The 27,654-nt window shown below is 40.3% G+C and overlaps 1 long non-coding RNA gene across 1 annotated transcript in view; it reads left to right on the top strand.

The window, feature by feature from the left end:
• The first annotated feature begins 569 nt into the window (after window positions 1-569).
• The window catches only part of LOC143539195 (uncharacterized), a 137,354-nt gene continuing 110,269 nt past the window's right edge, over window positions 570-27,654 (top strand). Inside the window, exon 1 of the long non-coding RNA XR_013136392.1 lies at window positions 570-634. This is a non-coding gene — a long non-coding RNA (uncharacterized LOC143539195). The remainder of the gene's footprint in view (window positions 635-27,654) is intronic.

Raw genomic sequence — 27,654 nt, 5'->3', positions numbered from 1 at the left:
AAGACTTTCGAGAAGCTTAAAAACTGACCATGACCAAAAACCTCTACTTGACATTAATAATAGCAATTAATTATTTACAATTCCGGCTTCTGCGCACAATCAAGGCATTCTAAGGCAAAAAATATTAATTTTACCCCCATCCCCACACTTGAGGTTGACATTGTCCTCAATTCTTAATATTTGGCAATAAAAAATATATTATTGAGGACGGGGTTATAATTGACTGATTAGAAATTTTAAAACCGGGCATAATGTGATGGTCTTAACACTTTATACAATATACAATTACACTTTTAACAATAAAATTAATAAAACAAAAGGAATTATGAAAACGAAATCACATGATAAGAAAAATAAGCCACTCAAATATACTCGTGCATGCACTCAACGAACCCGGCTCCTCAATTCACTAACAGAATTTGCAAACTCTCACACGTGTAGAAGCACGCTTCTCACAACTGTTAGGAGAGGTCTTTTAAACTGTTCGCAAAACCGTTAATTTTAATTACCAAGCCAAGTTATATGAATTTCATAATTAAATTTGTTAAACTAGTAAAATTGTTAAAAGACCTAACTCACTTTCGTAGGAATCACGATTGTATTTAGCGTATGCAACAAGCCTTTTAAACCCCCAGTAGCCCGGGTGGACGAGTAAGGTCTCGTGAGGGTTTATAGTGAACTACACCCACAAAGTTCAAATACAACAAAAATATACACGTACCTGAATCAACCGTAGCAAAGTATGAATGAACCTTGGGTAGCTGCAACTCTTGTCAATATGATTTTTGACCAAAACATTGCAAACTACGACTTTTCCATGTGTGGCATCTCCACACTTGACTTTTGCTACAGTGGTACGCTTGAAATAAAACGGTTAAACAAACTAAAAAAATAAAATAAAATACAAACTGAAAATAAAATCCGGGTTACCTCTTGGTCAGCGCTAAGTTTTTGTTAAGTTCTTCAGCCTAACCGTTACCTGATTGGGCGTTTATGGTGGTCGCATGGAACATTTACCTACTGAGTTTCATATAAAAGCTCCGTAGTTGACACGCCTCGGTTCTACTTCTTTCTTCATGCTCATCATGTCTGATAAACAACGGGTCGATGTGAATGCACATATACCTTCGGAATTTCCAACATATGCTCGGTAGCGAATAAGTCGAGCACACACACACTTTCTTATCTTTGAAACAACAAATATTGATCGGGTCCGAACCAAGCATTTTCCCACCGAGTTTCCCGTGTATGCTCGGTAGTTGAGGTGTTTGTTAGGGCATGAATTTTATCCTGAGAATCCATTATTCTTGATTGTCTTGTGGATAGATTATCCTTAAGATATGTTTCAAGTAATGAAGGATCAAGGATCCTCGGTATTATTTATTTACTAATGATTGTATTTGAATGGTGATGTGTTAACTAGGTATAACGACTTTATGACTCGGTCTACCTTAAACTTCACTACTGGAAGCTCCAAAGCACCTGGTCAATGAACGTTGGAGGAGTTATGGACGAGTGGCGGGTTTTTAGGAAATGTTGTTAGTTGATATTTTCTTTATAAACATTGAGATGATGATCGATTAGGACTCACTTGTATTCTACACACACTTTGAGCAGAATTCATAATTCTCTCTACACACGAGTATTCATTGTAACATCGATCACAATCTCCAAACACTAGTAACCTTTTTTGTGATTAATAAATTGGTGATCGACGAGTTGTCGTCACCCGAGGTTTTTTTCTTTTGATCTGAACAAGATCAAAGGGTTTTTCCTCGCAACAAATCACGGTGTTCATTCCATTTTTGTTCATACAATCGTTATTATTAGCATAGCACTATACCTCACTTTTACGAATTTGGATACATTATCCTTAGCAGATTTTTATCCAAAACAATTTGGCACCCACCGTGGGGCAATTGGTGCTATAATCCATATCATTCCTATCAAAGTTTGATTTTTTCATACCCATATCACTATCAATGGCTTCTCAATCAACCTCTGCTTCATCAACCATGCCGTCATCAGTTCCTCTCTCATCGAGGACTTTTCCGCCGATGCCTCCGCGAATCACGGGAGCATCACGAGCTGCTACTGCTGAAAGCAAGACACAACTACCAGTCTTCCAGAGCTCGAAAACCGTTGTTGCTGCGCCGGTGGTTAATACTAACAGTGATGTTTCATCTATGTTTTCGCAGGTTAAAGCATATATGGAACAGCAAACCAAGACTAACCAGAGGATCCTCCGGGAGATAGAAGACCTCAAGAGGACTAAGAGGCCGCCAGAGGATCAAACTCCTCAAATGCACAAGGATCATCCATCCTTTAACCGGGGTCCATGGGTAGCTATCTCAAGGATCCTCAACTTTTCAGCAAGGATCATCCATCATTCAACCGAGGTCCATGGGTCAGATTGCTCAAGGATCCTCAGTATTTCAGCAAGGATCGTCCATCCTTCAACCGGGGTCCATGGGTGAGCGGGCTCAGGGATCCTCGACCTTTCAGCAAGGACCATTGATCCTCAACCAGGATCCTTTGGATCACATCCTCAAGGATCCTTCAACTCCCAACCACTGGGATCCTTTATCCACAATCAAGAATCCTTCTTCCAGGATCTAGGATCCTCAGGGGTTTAACATCAACGATCCTCTGAGGTCCATGAAGGAGATATAATCCCCATGCTGACCATAGCTTCGGGTGGACCAACTCCTGTAGCAGACACTTCTTATCTCAACCATTCTTCTGGAATGCCAACTTTTACGCAACAAAGAGGTAACACGTATGATCCTATATCCTTAGATGCTAACCGTGGTTCCATGCAAGATGCAGGTATCAACCAAGCAATGGATAAGGAACTGTAGAAACTTAAGGATATGATATCCAGCAAACCCAGGGTGATCCGTCCAATCCCTGAGATACTGGAGGGAAGCCACAAATTATCCAGATTTGCTTCACCTATCTGTGATGCTGAAATCCCAAAGCGATTCCAGACCCCCAACATGAAGACTTATGATGGGACTACTGATCCTGAGGAGCATGTAGCTCAGTACAAAGAAAGGATGGAGATCAATCCCATTCCTGAGAGACTTGAAGAAGCTTGTTTATGCAAGGGTTTCGGATCCACACTGGCATGATCTGCATTAAAATGGCTGCTAAGTCTTCCTCCCTTTCCAGTTACTTCTTTCTCACACTTAGTTAACCTGTTCAACAGTCAATTTTCCTGTAGTAGGAAATGTGAGAAGTTAACTAGTGATTTATACCAAGTTATCCAACCTAGTGATGAATCCCTTAAGGATTTTGTTACGAGGTTCGGCAGGGAAGCTCTGGAAATCCCTAATCTTGACATGGCTACTGCTGTTGAAGCATGCAATATGGGACTTCAGAGGGGCTCCCCCTTTTATGATGATCTTGTGATGACTCCTTGCAGGTCCTTAGATGAAGTTAGAAACAGGGCACTCAGATTCATATGGTTGGAAGATGACAAGAGGATACAGGATCGTCTGGGGAATCAAACAAAGCAAGAATCTTCCAACAAGAAGCAAGGATTATCATTCAGGAACAACAACTCAAAGCCCTACTCCAAATTCAACAATCAAAACGTTCGAGCTGTTGAAGAGGAGGATGACGATGAGGATTACCCCAATATCTCAGAATATTGCTTCTCAGTAGATACTCATGGTTTAATTTGTGCCATGAAGGATCTAGGTGAGAAAGCAAGGTGGCCCGAAAGAACGAAAAGTCAACCACCTTCAGAGACAACTCCAAATGGTGTGCCTTCCACGAAGATTTTGGCCACATGACGGACGATTGCATCGGTTTAAGAAGGGAAATTGGATACCTCCTGAGCAAGGGCCACTTCAAGGAGCTATTGGGAAGAAAAAAGTCAAGGATCTAGGATCCTGAAGATGTTCCTCAAAAAGCAACTCCGCCCCACCAGATGCTCAAGTAATCAACTTCATTTCCGGTGGCTCAGACTTATGTTGAACTTCTTTCTCCGCAGCTAAGAGGTTGGTCAAGGAAACCAAGTTGGATAACGGGGAACGACCAGTTATATCCACCACTTTGACAACATACAAAAGGATTTTCTTTGATGAAGAAGATAAATCAAGCATCCAGGATCCTCATCATGACGGTTTGATTGTTACTTTGTTTATTGCTAACCATTATGCACGCAGGATCCTTGTTGATGGTGGAAGCTCGGTAAACATCATCCAACATGATGTCCTTCAGAAGATGAACATCCCAGACTCAGAAATCATCCCGAGGACGTCGGTGTTAGTCGGTTTCAGTGGAGAAACCAAGAAGATATTGGGGGATATCAAACTCCTAATATACATCGAAGGGTTATTATCTTACCAAAAATTTTGTGTTATAGATAACCTTTCTTGTTGCAATGTTATTTTAGGCAGGCCTTGGCTGCATGGGATGAAGGCAGTGGCCTCTACTTACCATCAATGCATCAAACTACCAACTCCTTGGGGAGTGGTAAGGATAGATTCTGACCAAGTCAAAGCCAGAAACTACTACTCCTCATCAATGAAGCCAGCAGCTAAACAAAGATAGCATAGCAACCACATCAACATCCTAGGGACGTGCTGGAAGCTCGTGAGAAGGACTTAAAGGAAGTATCCTTGGACCCCGAGGATCCGGATGTGAAAGTGTTCCTAGGATCCAGTATCCCTAGTGAAATTGAGGAGGATATGATATCCTTCCTAAAGCGAAGAAAATCCATGTTTGCCTTCAAACATTCAGACATGACAGGTATTTCTAAGGAGGTAATTACCCACAAGTTAGGCCTTGATTTATCTATCAAACCTGTCCATCAGAAGCGAAGAAAATTCGCTCATGAGAGGAACACGATCATACAAGAAGAAGTTGAAAAACTTCTTAAGGCCGGTAAGATCAGAGAGGTTAAGTATCCTCGATGGTTAGCTAATGTGGTTGTTGTTTCTAAAAAGAGTGGAAAGTGTAGGGTGTGTGTTGATTTTATTGATTTAAACAAGGCATGCCCCAAGGATCCTTTCCCATTACCATATATAGATTCCATGGTGGATGCAACGACAGGACATGAGATGCTCACCTTTATGGATGCTTCCTCTGGATTTCAACAAATTCAGGTGGAACCATCTGATCAAGAGGATACGTCATTCATGACTCCTACCGGCATATATTGTTATATTGCTATGCCGTTCGAACTAAGAAATACAAGAGCAACTATCAAAGACTGGTCAACATGATGTTCAAGGATCGGCTAGGAAAAACCATGGAAGTCTACATAGATGATATGGTGGTGAAATCCAAGAGAGCTGAGAATCACCTCAAAGATCTTGAAGAAGCTTTCAACATCCTGGATCAGTACAATATGAAGTTGAATCCTTCAAAATGCCACTTTGGTATCAAGGCTGGCAAGTTCCTAGGATACATGGTGACCAAAAGAGGAATAGAAGCAAGCCCTGAGTAGATTGAAGTCATCGCCAACTTGAAGTCTCCTACGAATGCTAAAGATGTCCAAAGGCTGACAGGAAGAATATCAGCTCTCAACAGATTCATTTCCAGATCTTCCGAGAAGTGCAAAGATTTCTATGACATTCTTAGGAAAAATAAGAAGTTCGAATGGACCAAAAGGCATGAGGCTGCGCTCAAAGCCTTGAAGGATTACTTGTCCTTAGCTCCAGCTCTAATGAAGCCTATGGATGGAGAATCCTTATATCTCTACCTAGCTATTTCAAGAAATGTCGTAAGTGCTGTCCTTGTGAAAGATCATGAAGGTGAACAGCATCCCGTTTATTATGTAAGTAAAAGTCTATTAGATGCAGAAGCCAGGTGTTTTCATTTAGAAAAATTAATTCTTGCACTTATTATGGTTTCCACTAAATTAAGACATTATTTTGAGACTCATACTATTAAATTAAGAACTAACTATCCTGTTAAGAATGTTCTTAGAAAGCCAGAATTGTCAGGTAGAATGGCCAAATGGGCTGTGCAGCTGAGTGCATATGACATTAAGTATGAGCCTAGAACAGCTATCAAATCGCAGGCACTAACAGACTTTGTGGCTGATTTCAGCAGTGACATGCAAAACGAAGCTGATTTAGAAGTCCAACAACTAGAAGAAACCAAGGATCCTTGGATCCTCTTCACATATGGAGCATCCAACGTAAGAGGAACGGGATTGGGCATACTACTGAAATCGTCACAGGGGGACATATTACCCTAGTCTATAGCCTGTGAGTTTCAAGCAACAAACAACGAGGCAGAATATGAAGCTTTGATAGCAGGTTTTCAATTAGCTAAATGCGTGAGGATTAGGTATCTTCAAGTATATATATAGAGTCATTATTGATTGCTAACCACTTTAATGGCTCATATGCTGTTAAAGGAGAAACTAATCAAATATTTAGATGTTGTGAAGGAATTAGCAAAATCCTTAGAATTATTTAGCATTATACAGGTACCAAAGTAAGAAAACGTTAGGATAGATGCCTTGACAAATTTAGCCTCATCTTTGAAGATCCCAGAAGACACGAAGATTCCAATCATTCATGTTCTCTCACCAGCAATAGGAGAAAAAGAAGTTGGAGAGATAACAAATGACAAAGAAATTGTACTTTGGTATCCGTTATCCTCCTGTAGTCAAGGATCATGGATCCTCCCAATCAAGAAGTGCATTCTAACTGGAGAGATCCCAACTACGGAGAATCCTTAATCTTTTAAACTCAAGGTATCACAATACGTTTTATTACATGATATGTTGTTTGAGAAATCTCTTGCTGGTCCATATTTAAGGTGAATCGAGGATCCTGAAACCCAAGAGGTACTCAAGGACTTTCATGAAGGAGATTGTGGCAATCACACAGGGGGAAGAGCACTATTCTCCAAGATACTGAGAACTGGATACTTCTGGCCGACAATGAAGAAGGATGCAATGGAGTATTCAAAGAAATGTGATGCTTGTCAAAGACATGCAAACATCCTTCATCATCCAGCAGAACCTATGTATCCTATATCCTCTTCATGGCATTTCATGAAATGGGGTATGGATATTGTAGGCAAGCTACCAAAGGCACCAGGTGGAAAGGTCTTTATGCTTGCTATGACTGACTACTTCTCCAAATGGACGAAGCGGAAGCATTCGTGCAAGTCCGAGAAATGGAAATTATATCATTTATTAAGCGAAATATTATAACTAGATTTGGCATTCCTTCTGAAATTGTTTGTGACAATGGTTTCCAATTTATCGGGAAAAGAACCACTAAATTTTGTGACAGCTGGGGCATCAAGATGATCACCTCTACTCCAGTTGATCCTTAAGCTAATGGTCAAGCAGAGTCTAGAAATAAGATCATCATCAACAACCTGAAAAAGAAGCTAGGAACCAAGAAAGGCAAGTGGGCCGAAGAGCTACGTTATGTTCTTTGGGCTGATAGGATAACACCCAAGAATGCAACAGGCCAAACACCCTTCTCATTAGTGTTTGGATCAGAAGGAGTAATCCCTACAGAGATGGTGGTTCCTATAGGCAGAACAAGCATCCGTGATCCTGAGGCCAATCAAGAAATCCTTCTTGAAGACTTAGATACTGTTGAAGAACTCAGAGACCTAGCCAAGATCAGAATGATGGCATATCAACAAAGGGTAGCTAGGGCATATTACAAGAATATTAGACACAAAAGGTTTCAAGAAGGAGATTTAGTTTTGAGGAAAGCCTTCCAAAACACAACCAATCCGGCTGATGGGAAGTTAGCACCCAAATGGGAAGGTCCTTATCTGATCGAGTCGGAAGTAGGAAATGGGGCATATCATTTTCTCACTATGGAAGGCAACAGGTTACCAAGAGCATGGAATTCTACCCACCTCAAGAAATATTTTTTCTGATTAGGATCAAGTATCCTCTGAGGATCGAGTATCCTTAAAGGGTCAAAGATTCTAAAATCGGTAATATATATCTAATCATTTATTCATTCTTTATTTTTTCTTATTTAAGGATCACATATTCTTAACACTTGTATTTTCCAAGTTTTAAGTAATAATGCAGGATATTAATAAGGTATTCAATGATCAAGAGGTTGGCCACCTCTCCTTCACCTTTGAGGTATTTTACTATTTCCTTTGGCCTAGCCCACGATTGGGTATGACACCCGATGGTCATATCCCCTAAGGTTTAAAGGTTTTCACCTTTCTTATAAATTAGAGTTTCTACACTCTCACCTGGAGCGCACGCTATCCAACGTATAGTCGGGGGGCAGCGGGACCAGTACACGCTTAGTGGCTGACAATTTCGTTGTCTTCGGCTATATGAAGGATCCTACGATTTATGGTAGACGTACCATACCACCGGTTTATAACATTTCCATGTTATCTAACGTTTGGGCTAAATCCCGGTTTGGGCGAGTCCCCAGTTGACATCCGTATCTTGGGCTAGTCCCCAGTTTTTGGGCTTGTCCCAAGTTTTGGGTTTGTCCCCAGTTTCGGGCTTTTCCCCAGTTCACGGGCTTGTCCCCAGTTTTGGGCTTGTCCCCAGTTGCATGGGCTTGTCCCCAGTTTTTTATTTGGGCTTATCCCCAGTCTGATGGGTTAAACCCCAATTAATATTACAAGTTGTTTGCAACAGATTTTCTAAGTTCAATAACAAGAATCAAGAATCATGGATTCAAAATCCTTGGAATACTTCTGCAAGAATGACCGAAGGTTCTGTACTTATGATAACTTAGGTCTACCTAGACCCTATGGTATGATTTCTGTTAATGAATTTACTTTATCTTTGCTCGAATGATTTAAAACGTTTTAGTTTAAAGGATTATCCCTTTTTGGATATTCTATTCTAGAAATTTTTATCAATTTTTAAGGATATTCTATCCTACAGTTTGTTTTTTTCAGAACATTCTATCCTAAATATTTTTCATGAGGATATTTTATCCTAAAACTTCTTGCTCAAGATTATTGCTTAAAACATTCAACTAGATTAAATCTATATCAAACAAACTTTCAAAATAACAAGTATCAAACAGATAGTTAAAAGTTTTATATTATTTAATATAAGTCGCTTGGACTTATCCAAAATCCTTAACCCGAATTTCACCATGCAAAAGATGGACCATCCACCCAGGTTAAGTAAGTAGTACTAATTGTTCATAAGTGCAGGAATATTAAGAACAGAGGCAACAAAGGTTTCATCCCCACAAACAGAGGATCCATACACTTTTGCTACCCCCGCAAATTGTCTTAAGGATCATGGATCCTTTACCCTAGTTACTACTTTCTATTACTAACCATAGTCATTTTTCATAAAAACATCACAAAACAAAATAAAGAAAACGGGCTTGGGCCTTGTCTTCTATATCCTTCATCGCCCATTTACGTGGATGCTTCACCCTCCGCGGTTGCTTCCTTTCCTTCTTCAGCCTCCTCTGCATCCTTCACCCCACTCACACCTTCTCTGCTCGCATCATCCATTTCACCTTCCTCTTCATCCTCACCTCCACCCAAGTCAGACAACGCTTGCTTCCACTGCTTGATGTCCCATGAGAATTTGTCAAAGGATGGGTCATTAGCCTCAGTCACCAGCTTGATCCTAGCTTGGAGAACCGATTTAGCTGCCCAAATCTTTGCCTCGTTAGTAGCACGGTTGATCTCATCCTGCATTTGGACCGCGAGTGTGGATGCATGATCCTCTGCTTGTTTCTTCTCCTTGGTCATTTTGGAGAGAGCCTTATCTTTAGCAGCATCCATGGACCTCATCCCAGCAAGGGTCTCCTCATATTCTCTAACTATCCTTTCATGGTGGCCTCAAGCAGAGTTCACGGCCTGTATAAGAAAATAAGACTAGATCAGAAGAATCCTTAATCTATCAACGAAGGTTAAGAGAATAAAGGATCTTTACGGCGGTCAGCATCTCGAGCAACTGTTTCTCAGTGTCAAAGGGGTTCTCTAATTCGGAGCTCTTCTTCCTCTTAGCTCCTGACTTGGCTCGGGTTGTGACTGGACGAGGTTCAGATATCGGAGTGGACTTGGAGGTCTCCTTCTTTGCAAACATACAGTTGATATCTTCGAGTGAGAAATTGGATGCGGATTTCCCAGACTTCGGAGCACCTGTAAACAAGGATCCACAGATAATTTTGCAATTATATTTTAATCATTATTGAATTTAGTTGTAAAGATACTTACTTGACATGTTTGATTCTGAATATGATTCCTGAAAAGCTTCAATTAACCTAGCTTGAAATGTTCTGATTGTAGGATCTAGTGCCAAGAATTTCTTGATTCTCTCTTCAACTCCAGGCAGATCAGACAGCAAACCAATGTTTTCAACTACATAAGGAATGAAAAGTATTAATAAAAGAATTGAATATCCTACCTCGGTTACCTAAGGATCCTAGATCCTACCCTTTCAGATCCACTTTTTGGGAAGGTCGGGTCCACCCAGAATGGAATCCCTTTTTACAAAGAAAAATTGATTCTTCCAAACTGTGTCATTCTGAGTAACCTTGGATATGGGAATCACTTGACGAGATTTCAATTTGAAAACAAAACGTTTGGAACCGTGGGTGACTAGGTTGTATAGGTACGCTAACTCCGCTAAACCGAACTCGACACCCTTCAATTCGATTATCCTCTCTATGGTATGAAAGACTCTCCATAACATCGGCATGGTTTGGACGTAACTGATTCCCGCCAAGGTGAAGAATCTTTGGGTGAAATCAGGAAAGTGATACTTGAAGCCTATAAGGAATGTTTGGGCCGGAAAACAAACCCAGTTCATTGATACGCAATCGCTGTGGGCTGTGGAATCGAAGGGTCGAAAAACGGTGTTGGCCGGGAAAAGAGAACGATATTATCAATCTCTGGATCCGTAAACTTACAGATCTCGGAATACAAGGCTTGAAGGATTCCTTGCGAGTAGAGTTCGTCGGGGTTGGTATGCTCAGAAGAGGAAGAGGATACAGAAATAAAAGACATGATCGAAAGAAAATGTAAAGAAGAGAAAGAAGGATACCTGTGTGACGGCGGGATATGTGGTTATAAGAGGGTTATGATCGACGCATATATAGGCTGCGTATAATAATGGTTTATTGATAATAACTCCCTGACACACGTCTAATCATCTTCTTTTTTGCAGGGATTTGAAATTCAAAATGACAGCTGTGTTACACAATCACCCGCCATTTTGGGGGCAATTGTTAGGGCATGAATTTTATGCTGAGATATGTTTCAAGATATGTTTCAGATATGTTTCAAGTAATGAAGGATCAAGGATCCTAGGTATTATTTATTTACTAATGATTGTATTTGAATGGTGATGTGTTAGCCAGGTATAACGACTTTATGACTCGGTCTACCTTAAACTTCGCTACTGGAAGCTCCCAAGCACGTGGTCAATGAACGTTGGAGAACTTATGGACGAGTGACGGGTTTTTAGGAAATGTTGTTAGTTGATATTTTCTTTATAAACATTGAGATGATGATCGATTAGGACTCACTTGTATTCTACACACACTTTGAGCAGAACTCATAATTCTCTCTACACACTAGTATTCATTGTAACATCGATCACAATATCCAAACACTTGTAACCTTTTTTTGTGATTAATAAATTGGTGATCGACGAGTTGTCGTCACCGGGGGTTTTTTTCTTTTGATCTGAACAAGATCAAAGGGTTTTTCCTCGCAAAAAATCACGGTGTTCATTCCATTTTTGTTCATACAATCGTTATTATTAGCATAGCACTATACCTCACTTTTACGAATTTGGATACATTATCCTTAGCAGATTTTTATCCAAAACAGTGTTGTGCCCATACCTTCTTCCTCACGGTTGACATGTCTATAGAACCAGTATGGGCCCATTTCTTACGATTTTGCCCAATATCCTTTAACTCCACCTTCTTCTTCTTCGAGTTCAAACTAGCATACCCAACTTTATGAATTTGAGGAGTGTGAACCCAGGATTATATGTAGGTTCCCAGCCGGATCTACACGGAATATCTCGTTCTACGTAGGTGCGGAATCCCTACGTAAGACGATACGAGCGTAGAAGACTATACACGTTAAACATAAGCAAACACACGTTACAATACTCAAAAGACACGTTGTATTGCAACTAATAACACGTGATATGTCAATCACCGATTACACGTACTGGATCGTCCTTCAAAATAACCCGGAGGCTAAACATATATACCCTTCGACAACTTCGCCTAACATGCTAGGCGAAGTTGTCACTAACTTCGCTTGTTCCACAAGTTCGCCTATATCAGGCGAACTTGTGAGACAAGTTTTCTTAAACATTAATACAAAAACCAACTAACACAATTACAGACATTAGATACTGAACTACTGACATCATGTACCAACAGACTCCCCCTTGGCAGTAGCTTCATATCTCTATCTTCAATTACGTGTCTCGTCATCCCAAAAATCTTGTATCCTCCATCTTCAAGCATGAACGCCTTCTCGTACACAAACTAAAACTACTCTTTGATATTTCTTTGCTTCTTCTTTCCAGGCAGGAATATAAAATATCTTTTTCTCATTTAGCACCTGCAGATCAGCTTGAGACAAATTCACTAAGTGCATTGGATCATACACTCTCATCAGCTCCTGTTCATCTTCATCCTCCATCACCGCTTCAGCCGTTTCACTATCAACGTACCACCATTTCAGATCCTTGAGCACATCCTTGGGCATTTGTTTCATCGGCACTTCTTTTAGACACCGGATCGGCTTATACTTCATTATCATCCAAGGCTTGCCATCAGCTCTCATGCCTCTGTCTTTGTCTTCAACGAGCTTTCCTTTCTGCGGTTTCAACAGCTCGAACTTTTTCTCCTTTATGCTTTCTTTCCAGACTATCTTTCCAATGATCCTAGCCATGTTATCATCACTCCTGTTTATCAACCCCAACCTGGCTAAGTCCTTCACCTCACACTCAGGCAACGTAATCACAAAAAGTTTTAACTGTTCATCATATAACCAGCATATTATCCCTTTTTTCGATTCAGCATACCCTTTGATGTTGTAACTTTTCTTGAACATAGTAGGGACCGCCGGTTTCTTAGTCTTTAAGAACCACTGAGCGTAGCCTTCTTTCCATCTTGGCTGCTCCTCCCATTCCGTCTCATCACATTCCGTATCTTGACCCAGACTTTTCAACTGCCGGAATTTCATGCTCAATATTCTCCTCCATAATCTCTCCCTCTTCGACTTCATTGTCAATCACAATCTCATCCCCTATCCTCTCGATCTCTTCCAACGGTAACACGTCCTCATCACCTATAACATCATCATCCAATGCCTCCTCAGCCTCCACTACCACCACGTCATCACCCCCCGCTCCGCCAGTTGCACCAGTTGACTCCCCCCTGAGTTGTGGAAGTCCCAAGAGCTTGTTCAGTTCTTGGCAACTCTCCACCTGCATCTTTCGATGCATTGGGATCATCGTCTCGATCGTTTCTCTTCTTCGTCCTCAGCTCGTCACCCTTACAGCTCGTCTCCCCCTGAGATGCCAAGAACTGTTTCAAGGCATCAAATATTTTACCATGCTCGATCAGGAGGGACGACTGAATTTGATTCTCTGCAACGAGGTGCTGAATAGCGTGAGTCTGGATTAGATTTACTCTTGACTGTTCTGCCACGACCCTTTCAAGCGCTGCTATTCTCTCCGAGTCGGATAGGGTTGCATCGAAATCAAACCTCATATGTGAAATGTTATGAACGTACGGAGGAGGGATTCCCAAGGTAACCGGCACATCAGAAACATGTGGAAACGAAACCGCAGGTGGTATCGTAACCGATAACCCTGCAGTGGCAACAACCGTCGACTCAACAAACCTTGCAACGACCTCCGATGGAGTAAGAGTTGGAGGGGGCAAGGACACAATCTCTGGAGCCGAGAGATGGAATGTAGTGGGTGGGATGCCGAAGGAAGATGAGGTAGTCAACACGGGTACACCCGAGGTGATCGGCCCTGTAACTGTCAATGATGTAGGGACCATAGTCATACCAGACAGTGCGGGTGGAGAGAAACGAACCACATTTGAGCTCTCACCAGCTCCCGAACCTGCACCCGCTCTTTCCCCTCTCGCTCTACGAACCAACCGATGTAAATCTTCTTCAAAATCCGAATCACTGTCATCGGTGTCTCTCTTTCTCTTCCCATGAATTCTTTCTTGAGTGATCAAAATCTGTCTAGCTTCAGCCACATCATCATTTGAAGAATCAGAATCAGTTCTTTCCGTATCAGTCACGGTAGTAGCTGCCCTTGACACACCCACACTAGAAACCTGTGCAGCCGAGACCTGTACCTTTTCCGCTGGATCAACACGTTCAATATCGAAAAATCCTTGACCGCCGAAAGCAGCATCAAGGTCGACGTGTTCCTCCGGTGCCCCAACAGGTGCAGCAGGCGGAGATTGTTGTACCTCAGGTGGTTGTTGAGGTGCTCCAGCCTGTTGTGGTGCCGGATCCCGAAACTCGTCCCCATGAGCTGCAACATACTCTGGATTGATCAAGTACCCAAACAACGTAGTATGTCGAGGACGGAGCTCTGGTTTACTCCTCGCACTTGATGATCTACACTGGGTGAAGATTCGCTTGCTGACACTTTCCACATACCGAATCGGACGGCGCTGAGGTAACGAGGGAGCCACGTGATTCAAGTTCATTTGAAGGAATCTTGGGTACATTAAGAATCTCTCACGCGCCACCGCTCGTCTTTGATGGTCTATCTCGTAGAACACCATCTGACTAAAGATATAACGCTTATTATAAGTCAGTGCTGTCATCGCCGACTGCATCGTTGCACCCATTCCATCTGTACCAGCCTTTCTCCCCACATACACACGATCATCACGTGCATGAGAAAGCGCCATTGGTCTAACAAGAACCCCTTTCGTCTTTGAGTATCCCCCAGTTGACCAGAATAGCCCATTCTTAGAAAAGCACTATCTCTGAATGGAGCCACGAAGTCTGTAGGATCATTTCTCGTTTCATCCCCAAACTGCAAAGCAACCCGTATCTGTTCTGACAAGAACTGCACTATCTGATTGTTAACCGTTGCACGCATAACTAGGGGCTCGACTCTGCAATCATATTCAACTGTCTGCCAGAAATCTTCTATGTTTGGCAAAGAGATAGGCAGTGTTGTAGTAATAGCGTGGAAGATACGCGAGCGGATAAGAAACGTGATGATCTCGCGAAAATCATCAACACCGCTCGCATCCGGGTCCAGAGTAATGTACATATTATGCCTCGGAAAAAACTGACAATTATTATCTCCTCCCTCGTCACCACCAGCACCACCGGCTCCCGCTACTGCTGCCATATCTGCACTACAAACGGTCTAAGTTAGAGAATCGTCAAGTCAAATCACAAGTTCGCCTGTTACCATGAGCGAAGGTATGATCTATTCTGTATAGGCGAAGTTAGAGAAAGGGCGAAGTTGTGAATAACTTCGCCTTAACTATAACTTCGCCTGATAACAGTTAGTGATAAAAATATAAAGGGTCAGTCGAAGTTAATGATAACTTCGCTTGACCACAACTTTGCCTCTTGTGAAGAGAAACAATTAACTCAACAGGCGAAGTTGAACATTAGGCGAAGTTAAGGATAACTTCGCCTAAACTGTAACTTCGCCTGAATATGAAGCGGCAACAGTTTAGACGTTCAAACGAAGTGAATTTGGTCAATTTGGAGATTGCGGACTCTACCAAACATGTTTTGACGGAGATCAACACGATCAAATTGAATACGACAACGTTAAAACAAGTTTGAAAAGCGGGTGTTGGATGTTTGAAAGAACGGGTCACAAATCGGATCAAAACGACCTCTGATTAATGTTATTAACATAGATTATTCATTATCCCGACACTACACACCTTTAATATGGGTTGAAACGGATTAAAATTGAGGTTAGATTTGAGTAGATAAGTTCGCCGAAGATGATGGGTGTATAAGTTCGCTTGACTTGTGAATATGAACAGGTGTTTGACCAAAATGCTCTTTATATATGTCTGACATTATACAGGCGAAGTTAGGGTTAACTTCGCTTACCCCATAACTTCGCCTGTTTAAACAACTTCGCCTCTTTCAACAACTTCGCTTAATATGAAACTTTACAAAACAGACCCTGATAAATTGAACATTATGCCATTAACTTTTATGACTTCCTTTAAAGAGTAAAGAGTTACGATCAACTACCAACTAACCAGGTATAAAACCATAAAACGACATAAGTAAAATAAAATCTTAGAAATAAAATACACGGGATCAAATTTCAGTCTTGACAGGGACTAACATGTTTTAGAAAAGATCTGAACAGGAAGCATACTAATTAGATGGCTTTCACATAGATCCATGTTCAGCTGTACTATGACAAAGAAACAGGTTGTAAGCAGGTAAATAACTTAGTATGGTTTTCATCGCTTCTGTGATACGGATTAGGTTCAATTAATCTCAAAATATAAATGGACACCACATCAGAGATTGTGATGCCTCCTATCTATTCTCAAAGATTATTTGGCTTTCCCCAAGTCAGCCCGAGTTGACCTCGACCCGTAGTGTCTGATTAAGCTGTAAATACATCTCGATATTCATCTCGTTCTCGGTCTTGCCTCTTGATTGATAAGTATAGCATAATAGACTTCAGAAGGCTTAAATAATAATTTTTTATTTTTTTTAATATATATATTTAAAGATTTCCATAGCCGTAAACAGTAGACTACTGCAAGTCCCGAATCTGGATCACTGCAGTTTCTTGACACACTATCTTCTCGGGTAACAGAACACTCACGGGCTCGTGTATGACTGGGTAATTACTTTTCTGCCTATCATTCGGAAAGATATATATGAAGACATGCACAACTCTTAATGAGTTTCCACTTAAAATCGAGGAGAGTTAGTTAGTATCACATCTACTTTTACGCACCATAAAAAGCTACCATAACATACAATGACTGTTCTAGAGTCTTTTAGGCCTAATAACTTCACTAGGTAAGTACACAGAATTAGTTTTTCTATCACTTTCCAAGGTTGGATCAATTTTCTTTTAAACATAGTAAAGAAACTTCTTACGAAGTTATAGACTTGAAAAATTATTTCATCTCCCGACAAAAATATTGTAAATTCTATCACCCCGATCAAGTCAAAGTCTTCAGGTAAACGGCTATCCTGAGGATCCAATGGATCAGCTGGACCGACCACATACAAGTATGTGTCCTAACTAAGTATGAACGACTAATTTTCAGCGAAAGAATAACAACACATCATAAACCGCCCCGATCACTTTCAGTCACTTGGTTAATGGCTATCCTCATAATCTACCAGTAGAAGTGAGGACCAAACACATCCAAAGATATGTCCTTCAAACTGAAGCAGCCGACATAATTCTAAGCGATAGTGACGTTTTTTTTTAAGTAAAAACAAGAAATACGGTTACTCGGGATTGATCATCCCATTAAGCTCAACAAGGTTTTGAAAACGAGTTCTGTCAAACGCTTTAGTAAACAAATCAGCGAAATTATCTAACGAATCAACCTTTTCTAGCATTATTAATTTCTTCTCAGCACAATCCCGTATAAAATTATGATGGATGTCAATGTGTTTAGTTTTGCTATGCTTTACGGGATTGTTAGTTACTGAGATAGCAGCAGTGTTATCTATACAGATAGGAGTATGAGTGAAATTCAGACCGTAATCGCGCAATTGCTGTTGTATCCAAAGAACCTGAGAGTAGCAGTTCGATGCTGCCATGTATTCTGCTTCACAGGTAGAGATAGCAACTGAGGTCTGCTTCTTGCACTGCCATGACACTAATTTCCCTCCAAGAAACTGGCATCCACCTGTTGTCGATTTCCGATTCTGATTGCATCCTCCATAATCAGAATCCGTGTAAGCGACCAAACCCAAGTCTCCCCCTTTCGTGTACCACAACCTCAGCTTAGGATTGCCCTTGAGATACCGCAATATCCTCTTCACACCCTTCATGTGAGATTCCTTTGGGTTTGCCTGAAAGCGAGCACAAAGACAAACTGCAAACATAATATCAGGTCTAGATGCAGTTAAATACATTAAAGAACCTATGATTGCCCGATATTGGGTGGGGTCCACGTCTGCATCACTGTCTGAGTCAGCACCCAGTTTGTGGTTGACGCAAACTGGAGTATCGAATTGTAACACCCCGTAACCGCAGCGGAAACGTACACGGGATGCAACAGACACATCTGATATCAACAACATTGTTTATAAATAAAACACCACTACAATAATTTAAACGTATTACATTGTTCCGAGTTTCATTACCGACTAGGCGTTATCACATAAGTTTTACCAATAGTACGTTAACATGTTTAAAACAAAATATAGACCCTTATGCTTCCACAAAATAGCACACATCATCAAGCACGTATCACTCATTCCAATTTGGGTGTACCTAGAAAGCATGTAAAGAAAACGGGTCAACTACGAATAGTTGGTGAGTTTCACTAATTTAAATAAACCATGACAAATCATTTTAATAATCATAAATTAATGATGTAATTATGCTGAGCCTACAAGTGAAAACTCTGTTAACCCGGAAACACATTTAATAACCTCTGGGGACACTGTTAACCCAGAAACATATTTAATAACCTCTGGGGACACTGTTAACCCAGAAATACATTTAATAACCTCTGGGGACACTGTTAACCCAGAAATACATTTAATAGCCTCTGGGACACTGTTAACCCAGAAATACATTTAATAACCTCTGGGGACACTGTTAACCCAGAACACTGTTTCGGGCTTTACAATATTAGCAACTCAGACAATTACCATCTTAATACATTACCGTACGATTCCCGTACAATAAACATTATATAAATACATTCATTTCCATGCGATTGGCATGTACTTAAACACTTTGATAAAAACATGCTCTCCGCCCCGGGAAAATATATAAAACAGTTCAATAAAAAGGGGCTCGTGAAAACTCACCTTTTTGGTGAGCAGAGATGTAATATCGTGCACAGCTACCGGTCCGGATCTGTAATACGATCCCTAAGTCGTTACTACACAATTTCTATTAATATAACTTAAATTCGTGTTAACCGGTACGTCCGGGGACACTGTTAACCCAGTACCGTACACGATCCGGGGACAATGTTAACCCCGATACACTTCTCAGGACTTAGATTGTGATATCACTTAGAGTTCTTTAGTCAAAACTACCATTAGTTTGTTTTCTCGTTTTGCGTGCCTAGCACGGTTATTCGTCTTTATGTTTTCAAAAGATGAGTTTGGCCACATACGACCCGAAAATAGTTGTTATTGATATTTTAATTAAAGTGGTGAAATTAGAGCTCGGTTTAGACACCTCGTTTGACCGCGGGGCCCGTTTCCGTCTTTAATATACCGGAAACGACTAAATCGGGTAAAATTACCCAAATCATCCGAATTATTTTCGGATGATTTATTTTTACTTAACTAACTTAGTTTCATGAAAATAGTCCATTTTTAAGGTTTTTATACACCAGTCAGCTCGCTTAGGTGAACTTTGCCGGTTTACACGTTTTAAGCTTTAAAAGTTTGTTTTTAAGTTCCATTTAGCACAAATAAATATCCGTTTAGTCTCGGATCTTGAAATTTTGCACAAATCAGTTTTTGACAGTAAGGAATTTTATAAAAGTATTTCCAGAATTAATTTTTATATTTAACATTTATTTATCTATTTTTAAACGTCATTTAAACACCAAATATGCCGAAAATACCAAATGACTTTAGAAAAATCCCAAATTATTCTGAGATGACTCATGTCATCCATATAGTTCCCAGTAATTTTTACAGAAACAAAAACTCATTTTTCATGCCATTTTCACCAAAACCGAGCTAGAAAACCCTAGAACTCGTTTTACCGAAAAGCCTACTTAGACTTCTCCAATGGACCTGAAATTTTTTTGTGTGACTTTTATATGTTATAAAAAGCTTATCTAAATTTGTCCAGAATTTTTCATGATGTTTAGCTATTTTTCACCATTTTTAGCCAAAACCGAGCATTAAATTCACCAAATATTCATCCTTTATCCAAAAATTACCAAAATTTCACAGATCTCATATTTTCATGTGTAGATCATCTCTGTGAAATTTCATGACTCAACTCTAAGTCTACCACAATCTGTCCAAATCTCACAAATCATACGAAAAACCGAACTACCTTGTGTTTCTAGCTTTAGATCGCAAAGATCTTGCTTTCTAGCCTTTGCTAGCAACTAGATACAACACCTACAAGCACAACAACACCACACCAAGCAATTTATACCCACAATCAAGCCATTTCTTTCATGGTTTCGGTTAAGACATCAAAACAAAGATTTTTAATCGTAAAAATTCGTTTTTGACTCTTTTAAATCCTTTCTTGGACCAAGATCCCTTGTATAACTTGTATACATCACTTGATCACGCAAGAATCGGTTTCATCTCGGGTTTTCACCCATTTTTCACTTGAAACTTCATTCTCTTGCAAACAACTTAAGATCATGGAATCAATACTATGAATCAACCATTAAAACAATGTTTTTACCTTATGATTCTTGTTAAAAATCAAGGATTTGGATGAATGTTGAAGAGTGTTGAGAGGATTGTGGAGTTGGGAGTTTAGAAAAAAGAAAATGTGATGTGTGTGTGCACCACATGGACCGGTCGGTCCATGTATGGTGTGGGGGGGGGGGCCACATCTCCAACCATGGCCACACATTTGGATTGTGTAATCCGGATAATGTTGTGGATAATCTGGTTCAGTTCGTTTTTCGGTTAAACACTTAATTCGGCTTAAAACAAGGCTAAAACGATCGTTTTTCGGCTTAAAAATAAAATTTATATAAAACTGATTTAAAATCTTTAAAAACTTAAACCATGACATTTATTGACTCAACACATCATATTGTCGGTCATTGTGCATCCTTTTCGGCTTCATCGATCTTCTCTTGCTTGCTTTGATGTTAAAGGTTTCGTTTATCGTACCGACGTACCAATAAATCGAAATCCTTTTTCTGTGCTATAATTCACTTATCCCGAAGCCTTAATACTTCGTAAACCTTACTAAACATCATATATTTCATCTATGACGTAATCCCCGATTCGTTCGGGTTTCAATAACCGTTCATCGGTTAATCGTAATTCCAATACGACTAACTGTACATTCGAGTATAATTCGTACTATGAATCTTATATACTCGTACAAACACATTATAATTCATATATTTAGTATTAAATAACACATAAATGGTATATTCCGGCTAGGGTATACCTGAATTTGCCGGAATCGTTACATGAATGGAGTGTTGTCCTCCATCTTGAAGCGTTTGAGAACGTCTTGGACATATTTAGTTTGATGAATGAACATCCCATCTTTCTTCTGATCAACCTGCAATCCTAAAAAGAAAGTTAGTTCACCCATAGCACTCATTTCAAACCTCTTTTTCATGACGGCTTCAAACTCCTGACACATGGCGACTTTTGATGCAGCAAAGATGATGTCATCCACGTAGACTTGAACCAGAAGAAAGTCTCTTCCTTTTCTCTTAACGAACAACGTGCTATCGATCTTTCCCCTTTCAAACCCATTCTCAAGCAAGTAATCGGATAGAGTTGCATACCAGGCACGAGGGGCCTGATGTAGCCCATATAGCGCTTTACTTAGCTTGTACACGTGATCAGGAAAGTCTGGGTCAGGAAAACCCGGAGGTTGCTCAACGTACACAACCTCATCGACTTTACCGTTAAGAAGCGCACTTTTCACGTCTAACTGGAACACCTTCATCTCCTTGTGTGCCGCAAATGCCAAAAACAAATGAATCGCTTCCAATCTCGCCACAGGAGCAAACACTTCATTGTAGTTGATGCTTGCGTAAACACAGGTGTCCTCATTCAAGCTTCGTCTTGTTTTTACACCATCAGACAGATCACCTATCACGTTCTCCAAAGGGTGATATTTATGAACTCCAGTAGTCGGAACCGAATTGACTTTCAGATTGTCTTCCAGGTTCGAAGATAGTTCATCAATGGGCGATTGTTGTTGAGAGTGAAAAGGATTGAAGAATTCGTCTTCAGTAGAGGCAGTAGGGATGTCGACAGCAGTTGACGAGGAAGGTTGACATTCATCGTACTGCGGTCGTTGCACAAAATTTTCTTCCTCATCATAAAGAATCTGCGTAGCTATTCTCTCATCAACTTCTGCACAATCCAAGTAAGGCAAATTAAAAGATTTAAAAAGCTTATCGTAGTCGAAAGCCTTAGCGGGTCCCGTGCTTGGTTTTGGTGGTTTGTAACTTGTGATGTCAGTGTTACACACCACCTCAACCTTGCTGGTCGATAGATTAAAGACTCGTCTATTGGGTGTCCCAACAACATATCCGACTAAAATACCTTCATCGGCTTTCTCACCAAATTTTGAGTTCGTCTTTAATATCGAACATGGGGACCCGAATGGTTCGAGACCATTCAAGTTAGGCTTTCTACCATGCATAAGTTCATAACATGTTTTATTCAATCTTTTAACAGTTAAAACTCGATTAAGGATATAACAGGCTGTAGCGACAGCTTCAGCCCAGAACACCACAGGAAGTTTAGCATCAGCCAGCATTGTTCTGGCTCCTTTAATTAACGTCATGTTCTTCCTCTCAGCCACCCCATTTTGTTGCGGAGTATACGGGGCGCTGTACTGGTGGTCTATCCCTTTCTGTAAGCAGAACATCTCCATATGGTAGTTTTTGAACTCTGTCCCATTGTCACTCCTGATGTATTTAACATTTCTCCCCACGATGTTCTCAACCTTGGTAATCAAGTTAATTACCAACTGAACTGTTTCATCTTTTGTCTTCAGGAAATATACCCAAGAATATCGAGAGAAATCATCAGTTATTACCAAGCAGTACGATGTTCCACCTAGGCTTTTTACATTCACGGGACCGAAGAGATCCATGTGAAGTAGGTCTAGGGTACTGACGATTGAATTGATCTTCTTGGTGTGATGAGGTTTCTTGTGTTGTTTTCCCTTTTTGCACGATAAGCATTGGTCTTCAAAGTTGAAATTTTTTAAGGGAACACCAAGCATCAGCCCATTCTTGACAATGTAGTTCATTTTTCGAAGGTGTATATGCCCCATTCTTCGATGCCATAACTCGGACTCCGATTCAGTTGCTTTTGACAGAAGACATGATTCTTCTGTTGCCATCTCAGTTGATCTCATGTACATTACATATGTATTCTTTTCCCTTGGAGCCTTCATCACTATCCATGCCTCTGGTATCTTGAAACCAGGATACAGTACAATCGCTTCATTTTTGGTAAAGTGCACAGTGTAATCTTTGTCACAGATCTGAGACACACTAAGCAAATTATGCTTCAGCTCTTCAACAAAATTCACCTTTTCTAACTTCATTTTACCATTAGTCACCGTCCCAATTCCAGTCATTCTACCACCACTCTCTCCAGCAAAACTTACTCTACCTCCCTGAACAGGTTTCCATTCGTGTAACAAATTCTTGTTACCAGTCATGTGCCGGGAACAGCCGCTATCCACAACCCATAGATTGTTTGCAGCCCTGTTCAACTATTCCTGCACGATTAAAGCAAAGGATTAAAATCTGGGGACCCAAGACCTATTGGTCTTGGGTCGATTAAATCTGCTAAAAGGCATCCCGTACTTTGGCTGTCCAAAGTTAGTATTAGAATAATTTCTGTAAGTCCTAAAAGGATACCTTCTTGTAGATTGACTATGAGGCCATCCAAACCTTCGTGAATTAAATGAATTATAACTAGTGGTTTGATTGTTAACAGGGTAAAACTGAGATCGATTTCTTTGAAATCCTGGATTAGTCTAATATCTGAACTTTGATGAGTTCGCATTTTTAACATTATAGTAATTACCGTTAGTTTTATTCTCAGTTTTCGGAGGCCTCATACCTCTGAATCTCTGATTCAGAGGGCAATCAGCAATCAGGTGTCCTATTTTATTGCATCTGAAACAACTCCTGTGTTCAACCTTCGTCTCAACAGTTGTTTCAGATGTTGAGGTTGCATTACTACCCGTTTGGTGGGACATACGGGTTTAGAGGGGAATTCTTCTCAGTAGGCTTATATTCCTCCCCACGTCTTAGTAACACTACCTCTTCTTTTGTCTCACTAGATTCGGATGTCTGGTCCGAATTTGATGAGACAAAACTTGGAAAAGAAATCTTAACACTCGAAGCAGGCTTACTCGTTTCCTTTTTACTCGATTCAGGTTTTTTAATTGAAACTTCGACAGGAACTGTCTGACTAATCTCAACATCAACAGATTTCTGATTACTAGGATCATAAGTATAGTTATGATTATAAGGTGGAGGAACTTCAGAATATCCAATTCCTCCCCTTTTAACTGGGGAACGTTGATCACTTACGAGGTGATCAAGTATTGCAGAGGAATTTCTAAACTGCTCAAGCTTTCTGTTTAGTTCCACCACTTTCACCTGGTAATCAACTATCTGTTTATCCCTTTCAGCAATTAGTTTGGTTTTCTCTTCTAACACTTCATAGCTAAGATCAATTACTTGTATTTTTTCAGCAAGACTTGCTTTAAGACTTCTGATATCCTTTTCACTAGCCTTAATCTTTACTGAATAGCTATTTTCCCTAGTTTTAGTGTATTGATGATCTTCTTTTAACGTTTTAAATTGAGAGTCCAAACTAACAAACTGATCAGTTATCGTTTTCAATTGTTCAGACAGATTTTCACATTTCATACAGGGGAGTTCAGAACATACCTCAGAGAGCTGATCATTCACCTCTGCCACATAAGCTTGATCTTCTCTTGTTTCTCTGTCGTTTCCTTCAGTTTCGATGTTAACCAAGTTGGCCTGTTCGAACACTTCCTCAACCTCCAGATTCCAATTGTATCCCCCGTTCTGTCTGGATACCATCGCCCTATTCTCATTACTTCCCCCATTCGGTTGTGTTGGCCTATTCTGACTACGTTCTACTCTTTCATTTATGCATTCTTTAGCAAAGTGGCCATTCTGTTGACAGTTATAACACCGAACCTTTGACTTATCAAAACCTGGTCTTTCGCCAACGAATTTTCTACCAGTCTTCTTCATAAACCTTTTAACTCTTCTTACTATCATTGCCATCTGCCACTGCAGATCCATCTCTTCCAGATCATCAGCATCGATCTGATCATAGTCTTCGTCTAAAGTAGCAGGGTCGACTATTTTACCTTTGAGGTAATTTTCGTAAGAAGCAATGAAAGATGCATAGAGAGCAAACTGCTGTTCAGCAGACTTAACGCTCATAGGCATCTGAGAGTAGTTGTTGTTCGGAACACTTGAAGGAAAACTACCAGTTGTTGCTTGAGGTTTAGAAGAATTTGTTCCACCAGCTACGAAGCATACATCACCATCCATGTTGAGAGTTACATGACCATCATGAGTTGAGTTAGAGCTTGAGTCTCCCTTTGAGTAGTAAGCAGATGATTCTGACTTTGAACTTGAACTTGAAGTAACTTTCGCACCATAAATTCTCGGATCCTGAACCTGATCAGTTGGTGTCTCTTTTCGAACCATGTTAAGTTCAAAATTTCGTAGTTTATTGACTGCTGTTTCCAAGTCAATGTTTGCAAACTCTTTATCTTCTCTTATCAAGACAGTGTACATTTCCCATTTCGGTGGGAGAGCATCAAGAAGTTTCTCTACGATCTCTTCTTCATTATAGCCAATTGAATAATTTCTGAGTTCGGTCATATACCTTGTGATGATATCATCAAGTGACTCATTCTTCAGATACTTGAACACCGAGAATTGGGTTTTGAGAAGCTTAATCTTGGATGCACGTATCCCCACATTACCCTCATATCGTTTTTCAAGAGCTTCCCACAGCTCTCTGGCGGTTTTGTATTTCCTGAAGGTGTGAAGAATTTCTTGTGGAAGAGCCATTGTTATCGCAGCATGAGCTTTGCTTTCTGCCTCATACATCTTTTTTTCTTCCTCTTCCATCTTATTGCATTTCTTTATTTGTTTACGACCCTCAAACAGAGATGTTGGTGGAATGTATCCATCTTGAATGCACACCCACATCTTAGCATCTTGATATTTAACATATTGTTCAAACCGATCCTTCCAAGCCATGAAATCGGTACCCTTCAGCATTTTCGGAGCCTTAGTAGCTGAACCTGCTTCCACCTCCATTTTCACCAGTTCCGTAATATTTATAGAAGTCATATTTGGAAGAAATACAAACGAGCACTCAAATAAACCAAAAAAAATAATTTATTATTCTGAACAGTACTGTAGGCGAAGTTATTTTTAACTTCGCTTAAGAGTAACTTCGCTTGAAAAACACAACTTCGCTGTCTTCCCAACTTCGCCTGATGTTAACTTCGCTTGATGACAACTTCGCTTAATTTAAGCGAACTTGTGAGGTAGGCGAAGATATTGATAACTTCGCTTAATCTTATATCTTCGCCTAAACCCTACAAACAGTGGCGGCAACTTCGCCTGATGAACTCAATGTTTTTGCAGGTTTGATTTTGACGTATTGCGAGGTATTCCAGAGTGTAATGGGTTGTTTTTGATGGAGGGAGGTTAGTAGGACACAAAAACTCGGTATTTCAACGTTACCTCGTCCCGCGAATAGTCGAACGGAACGATTTCTACACCCGTGTGATAATCCCGAACCACACAATCACGAGCAAAGGCTCTGATACCAATTGTAGGTTCCCAGCCGGATCTACACGGAATATCTCGTTCTACTTAGGTGCGAAATCCCTACGTAAGACGATACGAGCATAGAAGACTATACACGTTAAACACAAGCAAACACACGTTACAATACTCAAAAGACACGTTGTATTGCAACTAATAACACATGATATGTCAATCACTGATTACACGTACTGGATCGTCCTTTAAAATAACTCGTAGGCTAAACATATATACCCTTCGACAACTTCGCCTAACATGCTAGGCGAAGTTGTCACTAACTTAGCTTGTTCCACAAGTTCGCCTATATCAGGCGAACTTGTGAGACAAGTTCGCTTAAACATTAATACAATAACCAACTAACACAATTACAGACACTAGATACTGAACTACTGACATCATGTACCAACATTATCAGAAAAACTTGGGACTATTTCAGTGTCTGATTCCTTGAAAAGTACATTGTCTTCAACTCGGTTCACACATTCAACAATATACTCCAAAAGGTATAGGCCGTTTTCCTCAATATCCTTATTAACAACCCCAACTGATACATTCATTGACACTACAGGAATTAATGGAGTTGGTGTGGTATTAATCACCACAACCTCTTCCTCCACTTCGTGCTCCACCATGACACAACTAGCCAACTGCTCCCGATCTTGTTTAATTTGGGCCACATTTTCGAATAGTTGACTCATTAGTTCATCTTGGGCAGCATTAGACGTTTCTTGAAGCTCCAACATCTTATTCAAAGCCTTATTTTGAACCTCTTGATTTCTATTCTGAGTCTCTTGTTCTGTGTTCATTTGCTTCAAGATTTCCATCACATCCTTAATCGACTCCTCTTTGTTACCCGAGGAATCATTTTTATCTTTCTGATAATTACCTTGACATATACCACCGTGATTATAATATTGAAGGAATTCCTCGTATAACGGTTGGGATT

The sequence above is a fragment of the Bidens hawaiensis genome, unplaced genomic scaffold (genome assembly GCF_021521415.1).
Source record: "Bidens hawaiensis isolate Kalapana, Puna unplaced genomic scaffold, B.hawaiensis_p1.1 tig00011824_1, whole genome shotgun sequence".
Classification (NCBI taxonomy): Eukaryota; Viridiplantae; Streptophyta; class Magnoliopsida; order Asterales; family Asteraceae; genus Bidens; species Bidens hawaiensis.
The sequence above is the reverse complement of the archived record's forward strand: the minus strand, read 5'-3'. Positions and strand labels throughout refer to the sequence as shown.